Here is an 11,609-nt window from a genome sequence, read left to right as displayed (position 1 = left end):
AACAAAAGTGTTCCTACAGGATCAACTGAAAACTCTCCGAAACAAGATTTCACTATTAAAAGTGCAAATTTATTTTAACAATTGTCCTACAGACAATAATAAAATTGTAACATTATTTTGAACCATACACATTTCCAAATATGCAAAACAACAAAGTCCTGTACATAAACTATATGCATGGAATTTACCATTGTTCTAAAAATGAAAAAAATATATAAAATCAACAATTTCCCAAAACGATCAAGGCCATTAATAAACAAAACATATCAACTATAACAGAGTTGTGACACTATAACAGTGTCACTACTACCACCTTGGAATCATAGGCCTGAAAGGTATCATACAACTTAATTACTAATGCCTATGGTCTTTAAACCACAAAAAGGTGGGCGATATCTGAACAACAACGTTACTATGTCCCTGTGACACAGTGTTTCTGTGTAGATGGCTCATTGGTTTCAACTATAACAGTAGGCTGGCTGCCTTGTTGTGTTTCTCAACTTGCCTCTATAATGTGCCCTGAAGCAATTTGTTTCGTAGTCCAAGAGCATGTGCAGAGCAGGTCCCCCCACCAACGTCCATCAGAACCTTCTGGAGGACCTCAAAGGTATATTTCAATCCCTTTGGATAATCAATATTTAGGCTGTAAAGTAGACCCACCAAAACACTGAAAGCAGAAGGTACATCACTTAGTTCATTCAAAACAATGTGCCCCTCCAGAATAACAGAAACATCCAGAACATTATTTGGTAACACAGCCTCTTCTCCGTCTTCTCTGACAATCAGAACTCCAACATCCACTCCTGTCACAACTCCCTCCTTGGAATCAGAAGCCTGAAAGGTATCATACAACACTGAATTACTAATCTGTCTAACATCAGTATTCAAAACTTGCCCTACATCCTGAAACACAATACATGGAGCGACAGTGGCTCAGTGGGTCGAATAAGGTTGTCTAGCAACCGGGAGGTTGGTGGTTCGATCCCCGGTTCCCACTGGCCAAGTTTCGAGGTATCAATGAGCAATACACCAGCTAACACCAGCTGCTCCCGACGAGCTGGCTGGCGCCTTGCATGGCTGACACCGCCGTCGGTGTATGAATGAGTGAATGTGAGGCACTGTAAAGTGCTTTGAGTGGCCATTGGTTAGAAAAGCGCTATATAAATGCAGTACATTTACCATTTTATTTATGGGTAATATTGTAATAGTTGTAATATCTAGGTCTCAAAACGACTTTAAAGCTTCCACAAAAAGGTGGGTGATATCAGAACAACATCGCATTAACCCTTGGGAGTTGGAATCCGCGCCGGCGTGGACAGTTTGCATAGTTTACATGTCGTCGAATAAAAAACGTAATAGATACAGTGGGGAGAACAAGTATTTGATACACTGCTGATTTTGCAGGTTTTCCTACTTACAAAGCATGTAGAGGTCTGTACTTTTTATCATAGGTACACTTCAACTGTGAGAGACGGAATCTAAAACAAAAATCCAGAAAATCACATTGTATGATTTTTAAGTAATTAATTTGCATTTTATTGCATGACATAAGTATTTGATCACCTACCAACCAGTAAGAATTCCAACTCTCACAGACCTGTTCGTTTTTCTTTAAGAAGCCCTCCTGTTCTCCACTCATTACCTGTATTAACTGCACCTGTTTGAACTCGTTACCTGTATAAAAGACACCTGTCCACACACTCAATCAAACAGACTCCAACCTCTCCACAATGGCCAAGACCAGAGAGCTGTGTAAGGACATCAGGGATAAAATTGTAGACCTGCACAAGGCTGGGATGGGCTACAGGACAATAGGCAAGCAGCTTGGTGAGAAGGCAACAACTGTTGGCGCAATTATTAGAAAATGGAAGAAGTTCAAGATGACGGTCAATCACCCTCGGTCTGGGGCTCCATGCAAGATCTCACCTCGAGGGGCATCAATGATCATGAGGAAGGCGAGGGATCAGCCCAGAACTACACGGCAGGACCTGGTCAATGACCTGAAGAGAGATGGGACCACAGTCTCAAAGAAAACCATTAGTAACACACTACGCCGTCAAGGATTAAAATCCTGCAGCGCACGCAAGGTCCCCCTGCTCAAGCCAGCGTATGTCCAGGCCCGTCTGAAGTTTGCCAATGACCATCTGGATGATCCAGAGGAGGAATGGGAGAAGGTCATGTGGTCTGATGAGACAAAAATATAGCTTTTTGGTCTAAACTCCACTCGCCGTGTTTGGAGGAAGAAAAAGGATGAGTACAACCCCAAGAACGCCATCCCAACCGTGAAGCATGGAGGTTGAAACATCATTCTTTGGGGATGCTTTTCTGCAAAGGGGACAGGACGACTGCACCGTATTGAGGGGAGGATGGATGGGGCCATGTATCGCGAGATCTTGGCCAACAACCTCCTTCCCTTAGTAAGAGCATTGAAGATGGGTCGTGGCTGGGTCTTCCAGCATGACAACGACCCGAAACACACAGCCAGGGCAACTAAGGAATGGCTCCATAAGAAGCATCTCAAGGTCCTGGAGTGGCCTAGCCAGTCTCCAGACCTGAACCCAATAGAAAATCTTTGGAGGGAGCTGAAAGTCCGTATTGCCCAGCGACAGCCCCGAAACCTGAAAGATCTGGAGAAGGTCTGTATGGAGGAGTGGGCCAACGTATGATCTCTGTAATTGCAAACAAAGATTTCTGTACCAACTATTAAGTTCTGCTTTTCTGATGTATCAAATACTTATGTCATGCAATAAAATGCAAATGAATTACTTAAAAATCATACAATGTGATTTTCTGGATTGTCGTTTTAGATTCCGTCTCTCACAGTTGATGTGTACCTATGATAAAAATGACAGACCTCTACATGCTTTGTAAGTAGGAAAACCTGCAAAATCGACAGTGTATCAAATACTTCTCCCCACTGTATATCTATAGAAACGTATCATTTTTTTTCCTGATACTCTAGCCATTCTGCTAAAGTTACACAGGCTGAGTAACGTGAGCGCAAAGTGGACCAGTATATCCAGCTGAAGGAATGAACATACGTTTTTTGGATTTCTCTCTAAATGTCAACTTCTAAGTCAAGAATAAGATATTTAACATTCTCAAAAATAATGTCAACTGTCTCAATTGTGTTTTCAACTCTGTTCTGTGCAGTTGAGATTCAGCTGAATTCAGTAGTATATTCATTATAACAAAGGGGGACCATTTTGGAGGCCATAAAGTGAAGATCTAGGCAGATTTTATGAAAAATTAAATATATAGTCTCCCAAGGGTTAACACACAATGACATGTTTCTATCAACTGTCCAACACACCTGGCAGAACTTGATGAAGTTGGAGGGGTCTTCTTTCATGAAGTGTGGCAGCCCAAGCAGCGCTGCAGCTCTTTTGTTCTGTTTGGAGTTCTGAGACAACATGAAACCACAAATTAACAAAAGCAGGACCAACTTCTACTTTCTTTGCAGACTCCTTGCACCCGCAATACTATCAATCTATTTGTTCCCTTACAACTCTGGTCCTGAAGGGCCGAAACACTTCTGATTTTTGTTCTCCCTTTCTAATAAGGGACTGATTTAGACCTGAGGAAAGCAGGTGATTGCAATTATCTACTAGGTAAAATAACATTTCTGAAGTGTTTTGGGACCAGAGTTGATGAACCTTGCCTTACAGTTGCTGATAAGTCCGAATGAGACCGTAAGAAATAATGCTTGGTAAAAAAATAACACAAACATACTATCAGAATAAAACTATTGTGTCATTTTAAATAGGTGTGACTTTTTCACTTACTTGAACACCCAAAGACTCCAACAGACGTTGAAGTTGTGTGACGCGACCACCTTGAGCTCTGTACAACTCACGTCAGACAACAGTGGCTCGTTTTCAACTATTTCCTGTCTCCGCAGCGCAAATGTGCGTCTCATCAGTGAATCAATCCTTTTCAGGTCTGGCTTCTTCTTCTTTATCTCATCTTCCAAAGTTTTTCTCTCCTCTTCCAGGCTGTCGAGAGTTCTCCCTTGAGGAATATCTGGAAGGAAATTGATCTCTGACCGTTTAGCTTTTTTCAGTTTCTTGGCTCCACTCCCTGCACCCGATGACCTTTTGCTGTTGATTCTTAGCTCAGGACTTACAGCTAGGCGATACTTTTGACGAAGATTTCCCATCTTAAAACCGAGGCTAAACTTCCAACAGTACCATCCCTCTGTGGACCCTGGCTCTCTTAAGCAAGGATGCTTTTTTATAAGGGCTTTTGTAACTTCTTCAACTTGTTTCTGGGTTGGATATGCATTAAAGTCATACATTGCACGTCCAAGCTTGTCCAGAATGTCAGTCTTGACATCATTGGTAATGGTCAACAGTGAACCATTGTTTTCAAAGGCATAATTTCATTTTCTGAGCTTCAACTCTATGTCATAAGAAAAGCTTGGTATGACAAATGATTCAGGCCAGTGCTTTGAACGACCGCTGGGTGATGAAGTCTGTCCTGATGAGCAGCTGGAGGTGTCCACACTACCTGTGTCCAAAGTGTAGTCCGATTGGGGTGAGCTGGGTGGTGCCTTCATTATAATCTTCAATTTCACCCTTTCTGTAGGTAGCTTCTGGATCCTGAAATTGGATGATCATCTCACCCTCCAGGATGAGTTTGCTCTTAAGCACAGTCTTCAGTTCATCAACCGTCTCTGGAAGTATTTCAATTTGAACTCTCCGGATGTCATCATCCACAAGGAATACATGAAGCAACATGCTGGCTGTTGTACAGACAAAAAAGTGAGAAACAGTTTTAAACAATTACTAACAAGGCAAACATAAAATACGTTTTCTTAACAAAACCCTCAGTGGAGTAGAAAGCTCTTGGGTGAAACCAGAAGTCTTCCTTGTAAAAGGTTGGATGAGAGCGGGGAGTAGCAGTTTAGTTGTTCTAGTTCTGCTACAAAGAGTTATTTGGAAGGCTTCTTGGTGAGTTCATAGCTCCTGAGGTGTTCCAGGTACCAGGTGAAATACGGTTCAACAATGAAGGATGCCGTTTCTGCTACAATTAGAACTTTCACAATTTTGCCAAAGTCAGGGAGTCCACTTGTCTTACCAATAGACACAAACATGCCCTCAGTGTACTTTGTGCCATGTATAGAAACACTGGAAGCAAGATATACAGATTCCACATCTTTATATTTTAACTTAATAGCTTGTTTAATTGTCTTATCCAAAATGTCTGGAGAAACGAGAGACACATTCACAACTTCCAAAGGGGGCTTAAAAAGGCTGGGCATGTCCAAGAAGTAAGCCAGCATGAGTTGGTGTCTTCTGGCTAATGTGAGCAAAATGTTTTTTAAATTGCTCGCATCACGGACAACCTTTTTGAAAAAACTTTGCTTAGCTTCAAAACGGATAGTCCAACAGTCAACCAAAGGTCCAAATCAACGGATGAAGTAGGGATAATGTTCCAAAAAATGATGTTTTGGTCTTAAACGAAAATCAGGAAACACCTCCTGCAGCAACTGCCTATGGACTGAGATGTTATATTCCAAATAGCACAGCGACTCAGTTGTGTACACAGACGAGGACAAAAGTTCTACAATATCTTTCAATTCAAGAAGTACTCTCCACATGTTGTCATTATCTGGGACTAGTTCACCAATCATCAAGGGCAACAGCCTTAAAAGAGTCCAATTCTCATGTCCGTTTCCACCAATTGTTCCGTTAACTCGAAAAGTCTGAGTTACTCTTTGGGGTCGGTTAGTCTTATCTGAGAATGAGTATGGGAAGTGTTGAATTGTACTATTTAACTTGTCTAATGTGAAGTATTTATTAGAACAACTTGCCCAGACACAAACTAAGTTGGACAGGCACAATTCCCTCTAAAAGGTTGTGAAGAAAGCCAGGTGGGAACCCTGTAGTTGAGTGAAAGTAGCTCAACCTGTTTAAAACTCAGTCCCTTTTTACACCATCTACACATGGTATAGTTTTATTTTCTTTAAGCTCCAAAACATTGGCTTCGTGGGACAATTTTGTCCTAAGCGGGACTGACCCACTTCTTAATTCAGTTGTCTGAATATCCTTACGGCTGACCAAACAAAATCTACAAAATTTGTCGACATTAAAGGATTCCTGAAAACCAGCAAGTGAATGGGCCCCCAAGTTATCAGCAGAGACAAAGAGTACGGTACCACTAATATTTCCCCCCGAACGCTGGATAAACACCCCGTGATTTTCAAGTAGCTCTATGTCTTTCAAAAGTGGGTCTAAAATTGTATCATAACCAAATGTTTTTACGTCATTACTGTTACACAAAACTGCAAGGTAGATAGAAGAGAGAGAGGCTCCTTGAGAGCTCCTTTTTTCCTTGAGGTGCCTAATGGGTTACAAACCTCAAAATCATCAATATACAAGCCAGACGCAATTGAGAGCTCATCTCGTGAGAACAGTGGATTTTCTTTAAAGAATGAGCCATCATGAAATGACTTAAACTGACCAGACTGTGATTTAGTACAAGATTCTTCAACTAATACTTTGTCAAGGATATCATTCTGGCTTAGCAACTCAGTTATGACACTTAATATAGGCACATATACAAAATGTTTTTTTTGCAGTCTACATCTAATACATATTCTACTGCTTCTATAACAGAGAAATTACCTTTAAAAAAGTTGACCTTTTGTGGGCAGTGGCAAGAGAACAACTCCTTGAAAGCAAACCAAGTGGATTTGTTTCCTCTAATGCCTTATTTATCAAACCTAAAACAGAGTCGTTAGTATCTAAATTGTGCTGTTTTAACAGATTTTCAATAGTCCTCTTGCTGATATCTCCAGATAGAGTGCCAATTTTTCATACAGTTCATCATCTATTTCCTGAATGGCTGACTTTGAGACATGCAAGACTGTTAGCATTCGTAAGAATAAGGAGGCCAGTCTATGCTTAATAGACTTTCCATAATCTTCATTGTCTTCTAAAAATCCTCAATCTGAAATGACATCACTATCTAAAAGAACTGCATCTTCAGTATGCCCCCCATTGGCTGCAGCTGGTAAACTACGAACACAAATTAACTCTGCTCTCAAATCATTTAATCTAGAAGAATTGTGATATCTACATTTATGTGCTCTAAAGGTAGTATACACACTAGACTTGAATGTACAGTACATTGTTGAAAGGGGCACCTCAGCTTTTCCTTATTTTTTAAATGACCTCCCAAATGAACAAAGTAATGTTTAAGACTGCAAGGCTCTGAAAAATCACAAAGTTCACACTGCACTCGACAAGTCACTGCATCTTGAGATTCATGTGTCAATGTTTCATGTTTCAACAAATGAGTCTTTAAAGCTGATTGTGTCTTGAAAGAACAGACAGTCAGTATATATGCAAGGTAAGAGGCAAGATCTACTATAATGACCGTGTTTCAACTTGTAGTGTCTTATTATGGTGCGCTGGTTAGCTGATGAAAATGTGCAAAACTTGCAAATCCACTTCATATGAAAGTGTACCTTATGAAATGGATACCTCGACACACAAATTCAGACCACTGTCCTGTGAAGAAAAAAGTAAATGGGTCATTGTGGATTATCATATGCATGTTTGTACAACACTAGACCACTGACAAAAATAATGTCATATTGGGCGCCAAGATTACATTTTCTAATACCTAAATGGGGTTGAGCAAGGAATTCCAAAATCATTGCCATCCAAATCCATCACATTGAGCTAAAAATGAAAATAGACAAAATATAATGTGTTCACTCTCTGGCCGAGAAGAAATAATGTATTTTCTAAATACCTCCAGAAGGCCTATCCTTTCCTCCGTGAAGTAACCTGCAACGAAAATGCGGCATTCTGCACACACTGCAGAACTACATTTTCATTCGCGCACGTTGGCAATAGTGATATAAAAGTTCACATTAATTATGCCAAATATAAGCGGTGGCTACAGGCGGGAAGTAGCGCCGTTGCCAGCTAGCTACTTCTGCAGGGCTAACGCAGGTGACACCGATCTGAAACCTGCGCATGTCCCTGAAGCGCATACATGTGCGCGTGCATTAACGCAAGTCCCTGAAGCGTATACATGTGCGCATACATTTACGTGCGGTACACTTAAGTGTCTGGGTTTGGGAGTTTGAAAATCTGGTCACCCTATGCTAAGTTAGTAAATTCCATTTGGCGTGAGTCCCTAACTAGCTAATGCAGCATTAATATTACACTTTCAGTCAATTATGCTATGGCACTTAGCTAAACCTTTTAGCTCAAAGTTAGCTGGCTAATATGAGCTAGTTGACTACCTTAGCTTTGTTTTATATGCATGAAACGTTCGCTACGTGCCATAGTGCTGCTACATATAATACATAATAAGACACAAAAAGACAACATTCAGTAATGTTGTTGAAGCTGCCAGAATATTAAGTAGAAGCTAGACAAAAATATTTTGCTAGCTAACTACTGTAGCTAATCAAAATATTCAATATAATCTATTTGGTCTAAAAATTACAAAATAGCAATATCCTTTACTGTAAAAAATGTAGTTTGCTAGTGATTGTTTCTTTAGCTAGCTAAATAGCCTGTTAGATTATCTAACAAACTAGATCGACTACAAAAATAGATCGACAACCAAAATAGATGTAGTAAATTATTTTACCCAAATGCAACAACGCAAGCAGTTTTGAACTAGCACACAAATTGATGTACTTGAAGTTATGATTATTTACTCACCTTACACAATAGACTAACACATATTCTGCAACTGACACACGAAGTGAGGTCTTGTGAAGACATGCCATGCATAGTATACTGCGCATGTGGAAATGTTTCAGAACATGTCATTTATTATGCCAACTCAACATATTTAGTTGATTTCACTCATTTGGAATTAATGACAAGTTGATTAGACGAAAAACTTGAAATTTCTTGTTGGCTGAATTTTTTTGCTCATTTTAGTAGACCTGACTCACAAAAACAAGTTGAAAGAACTAAAAGTCTAAATCTTTGTTTACAGTGCCGACCTTAATCCCATTGAGAACTTGTGGTCGATCCTCAAGGCGGGTGGACAAACAAAACCCCACAAATTCTGACAATTATGCAAGAATGGGCTGCCATCAGTCAGGATGTGGCCCAGAAGTTAATAGACAGCATGCCAGGGCGGATTGCAGAGGTCTTGAAAAAGAAGGGTCAACACTGCAAATATTGACTCTTTGCATAAACTGAATGTAATTGTCAATAAAAGCCTTTGACACTTATGGAATGCTTGTAATTATACTTCAGTATACCATAGTAACATCTGACAAAAATATCTCATAACACTGAAGCAGCAAACTTTGTGAAGACCAATACTTGTGTCATTCTCAAAACTTTTGACCACGACTGTACATGTAGGAGAGAGCACTGTTTGTAAAACACATAGACATGGCTGCTAGAAAGGGAGCAGTCATACACAACATACTGGTAAAAACAACCCATTCATAATAGGCCAGTAGGCCCCTAATCATAACATAAACACAACCATGAAGCATTTCCAAATCGAAATGTACAACTATTACATCCTATTGCAAACATATTTTATCATGTTTAGCACACAAAGTAACCGGTAATCTAAAGTTTAAATGCAACAACGTTTCACACACATTATTTTCAAAGAGATAGTTAAGAGCAAGCGAGGTGTAAAAAACATTGCCACTCACCAAATGAAGATAATTTGAAACGTAACTTCTTGTTGAAAGTTAATCTTGAAGGGCGATGTTAACAAATAAGCAAAAAGCATCTTCCATTCAAATGTATTAGGAGAGAATTTTGGAGTGAGAGGGAAATCAAATAATCACATTTTAACTTGCCATGGGTGGGACAGTTACAATATATATTTTTTAACTTCCACTTTCTATAAGGCCTAGACACATCACTCCTGAGAGTTTGAGCAGTAGCCTAGTTCTCCCTTGATAACACTGTCATTATTTGAATGATCTTTTTATACCTCATATTAGTTAGAAATCATACAATTGTTCTTTCTTTCCTAATAAACAGGGAACCGGTGATGACACACACACACACACACACACACACACACACACACACACACACACACACACACACACACACACACACACACACACACACACACACACACACACACACACACACACACACACACACACACACACACACACACACACACACACACACATTAACCCCCTAACTGCAAGTTACATCTCCATAAAACAGGTAGAACAACAAGCTGTTTTTCAGAGGTGGAGGAGAAAAGAGACAGGGGACAATGACAGACCCTCATGATGCCTCTCCAGTGGGGACTGCCAGACAAAGGTCTGCAACTGTCTGAACTTAGACAGTTAGTGCCACTTAGGGGGCACATGGGGTGAGTGGAGTGGAGGAGGGGTGAGGGAGTGCGCACCTGAATGAGGCGCCCCTGTTTTTCTGCAGGGAAAGGGTTTTTTGTTTTGCCTAAAGAAGGCACTGCACTTTGAGGAGGGTGTATGGGAGAGAGAGAGAGAGAGAGAGAGAGAGAGAGAGAGAGAGAGAGAGAGAGAGAGAGAGAGAGAGAGAGAGAGAGAGAGAGAGAGAGAGAGAGAGAGAGAGAGTGTTGCTTGGTGGGGGGTCATAGCTTAATATGGCAGACATATGAGAGGGGAAGCAGAGAGAAAGAAGGACAGAGAGAGCAGGTAAATAATTGAGAGAGAGGGAGGGGGAGTGAGTGTGAGATATCTCCATTATGTACATGTTGTGCTCTTTCCTTTGCTGAAAGATTGCAACCTCCAACTCACAGTAAATTGATCATTTGTCTTTATCCTTGTTATTATCGTATTATGGCGTGCCAGCGAGGAGCATAGGGATAGAGCACTGACATGTCAGCCAATTGAAATGAAATACATCCAGCATATAGAGGCCGAAAGAAACATTCTCCCCTAGTATTTATGGTTAATCTTTCACTATAAACATACACATACACTTATATATATATATACAGTACCAGTCAAAAGTTTGGACACATCTACTCATTCAAGGGTTTTTCTTTATTTTGACTATTTTCTATATTGTAGAATAATAGTGAAGACATCAAACTATGAAATAACACATATGGAATCATGTAGTAACCAAAAAAGTGTTAAACAAATCAAAAATATATTTTAGATTTCAGATTCTTCAAATAGCCACCCTTTGCCTTGATGACAGCTTTGCACGCTCTTGACAGCTTTGCACACTCTTGGCATTGTCCAAACTTTTGACTGGTACTGTATGTATATATATACAGTGAGGGAAAAAAGTATTTGATTCCCTGCTGATTTTGTACGTTTGCCCACTGACAAAGAAATTATCAGTCTATAATTTTAATGGTAGGTTTAGTTGAACAGTGAGAGACAGAATAACAACAAAAAAAATCAAGAAAAACGCATGTCAAAAATGCTATAAATTGATTTGCATTTTAATGAGGGAAATAAGTATTTGACCCTTCTGCAAAACATGACTTAGTACTTGGTGGCAAAACCCTTGTTGGCAATCACAGATGTCAGACGTTTCTTGTAGTTGGCCACCAGGTTTGCATACATCTCAGGAGGGATTTTGTCCCACTCCTCTTTGCAGATCTTCTCCAAGTCATTACGTTTCGAGCCTGACGTTTGGCAACTC

General features: G+C 40.1%; 1 long non-coding RNA gene across 1 annotated transcript; it reads right to left on the bottom strand.

The window, feature by feature from the left end:
• Nucleotides 1-203: 203 nt before the first annotated feature.
• Nucleotides 204-4,737, bottom strand: LOC121583040. Its single transcript, XR_006003434.1, has 3 exons — nucleotides 3,786-4,737; nucleotides 3,314-3,403; nucleotides 204-834 (listed from the first exon to the last, which is right to left on the bottom strand). It is a non-coding gene; the product is annotated as an uncharacterized LOC121583040 (long non-coding RNA).
• Between the last annotated feature and the right edge of the window lie 6,872 nt (nucleotides 4,738-11,609).

The sequence above is a fragment of the Coregonus clupeaformis genome, chromosome 1 (genome assembly GCF_020615455.1).
Source record: "Coregonus clupeaformis isolate EN_2021a chromosome 1, ASM2061545v1, whole genome shotgun sequence".
Classification (NCBI taxonomy): domain Eukaryota; kingdom Metazoa; phylum Chordata; class Actinopteri; order Salmoniformes; family Salmonidae; genus Coregonus; species Coregonus clupeaformis.
The sequence above is the reverse complement of the archived record's forward strand: the minus strand, read 5'-3'. Positions and strand labels throughout refer to the sequence as shown.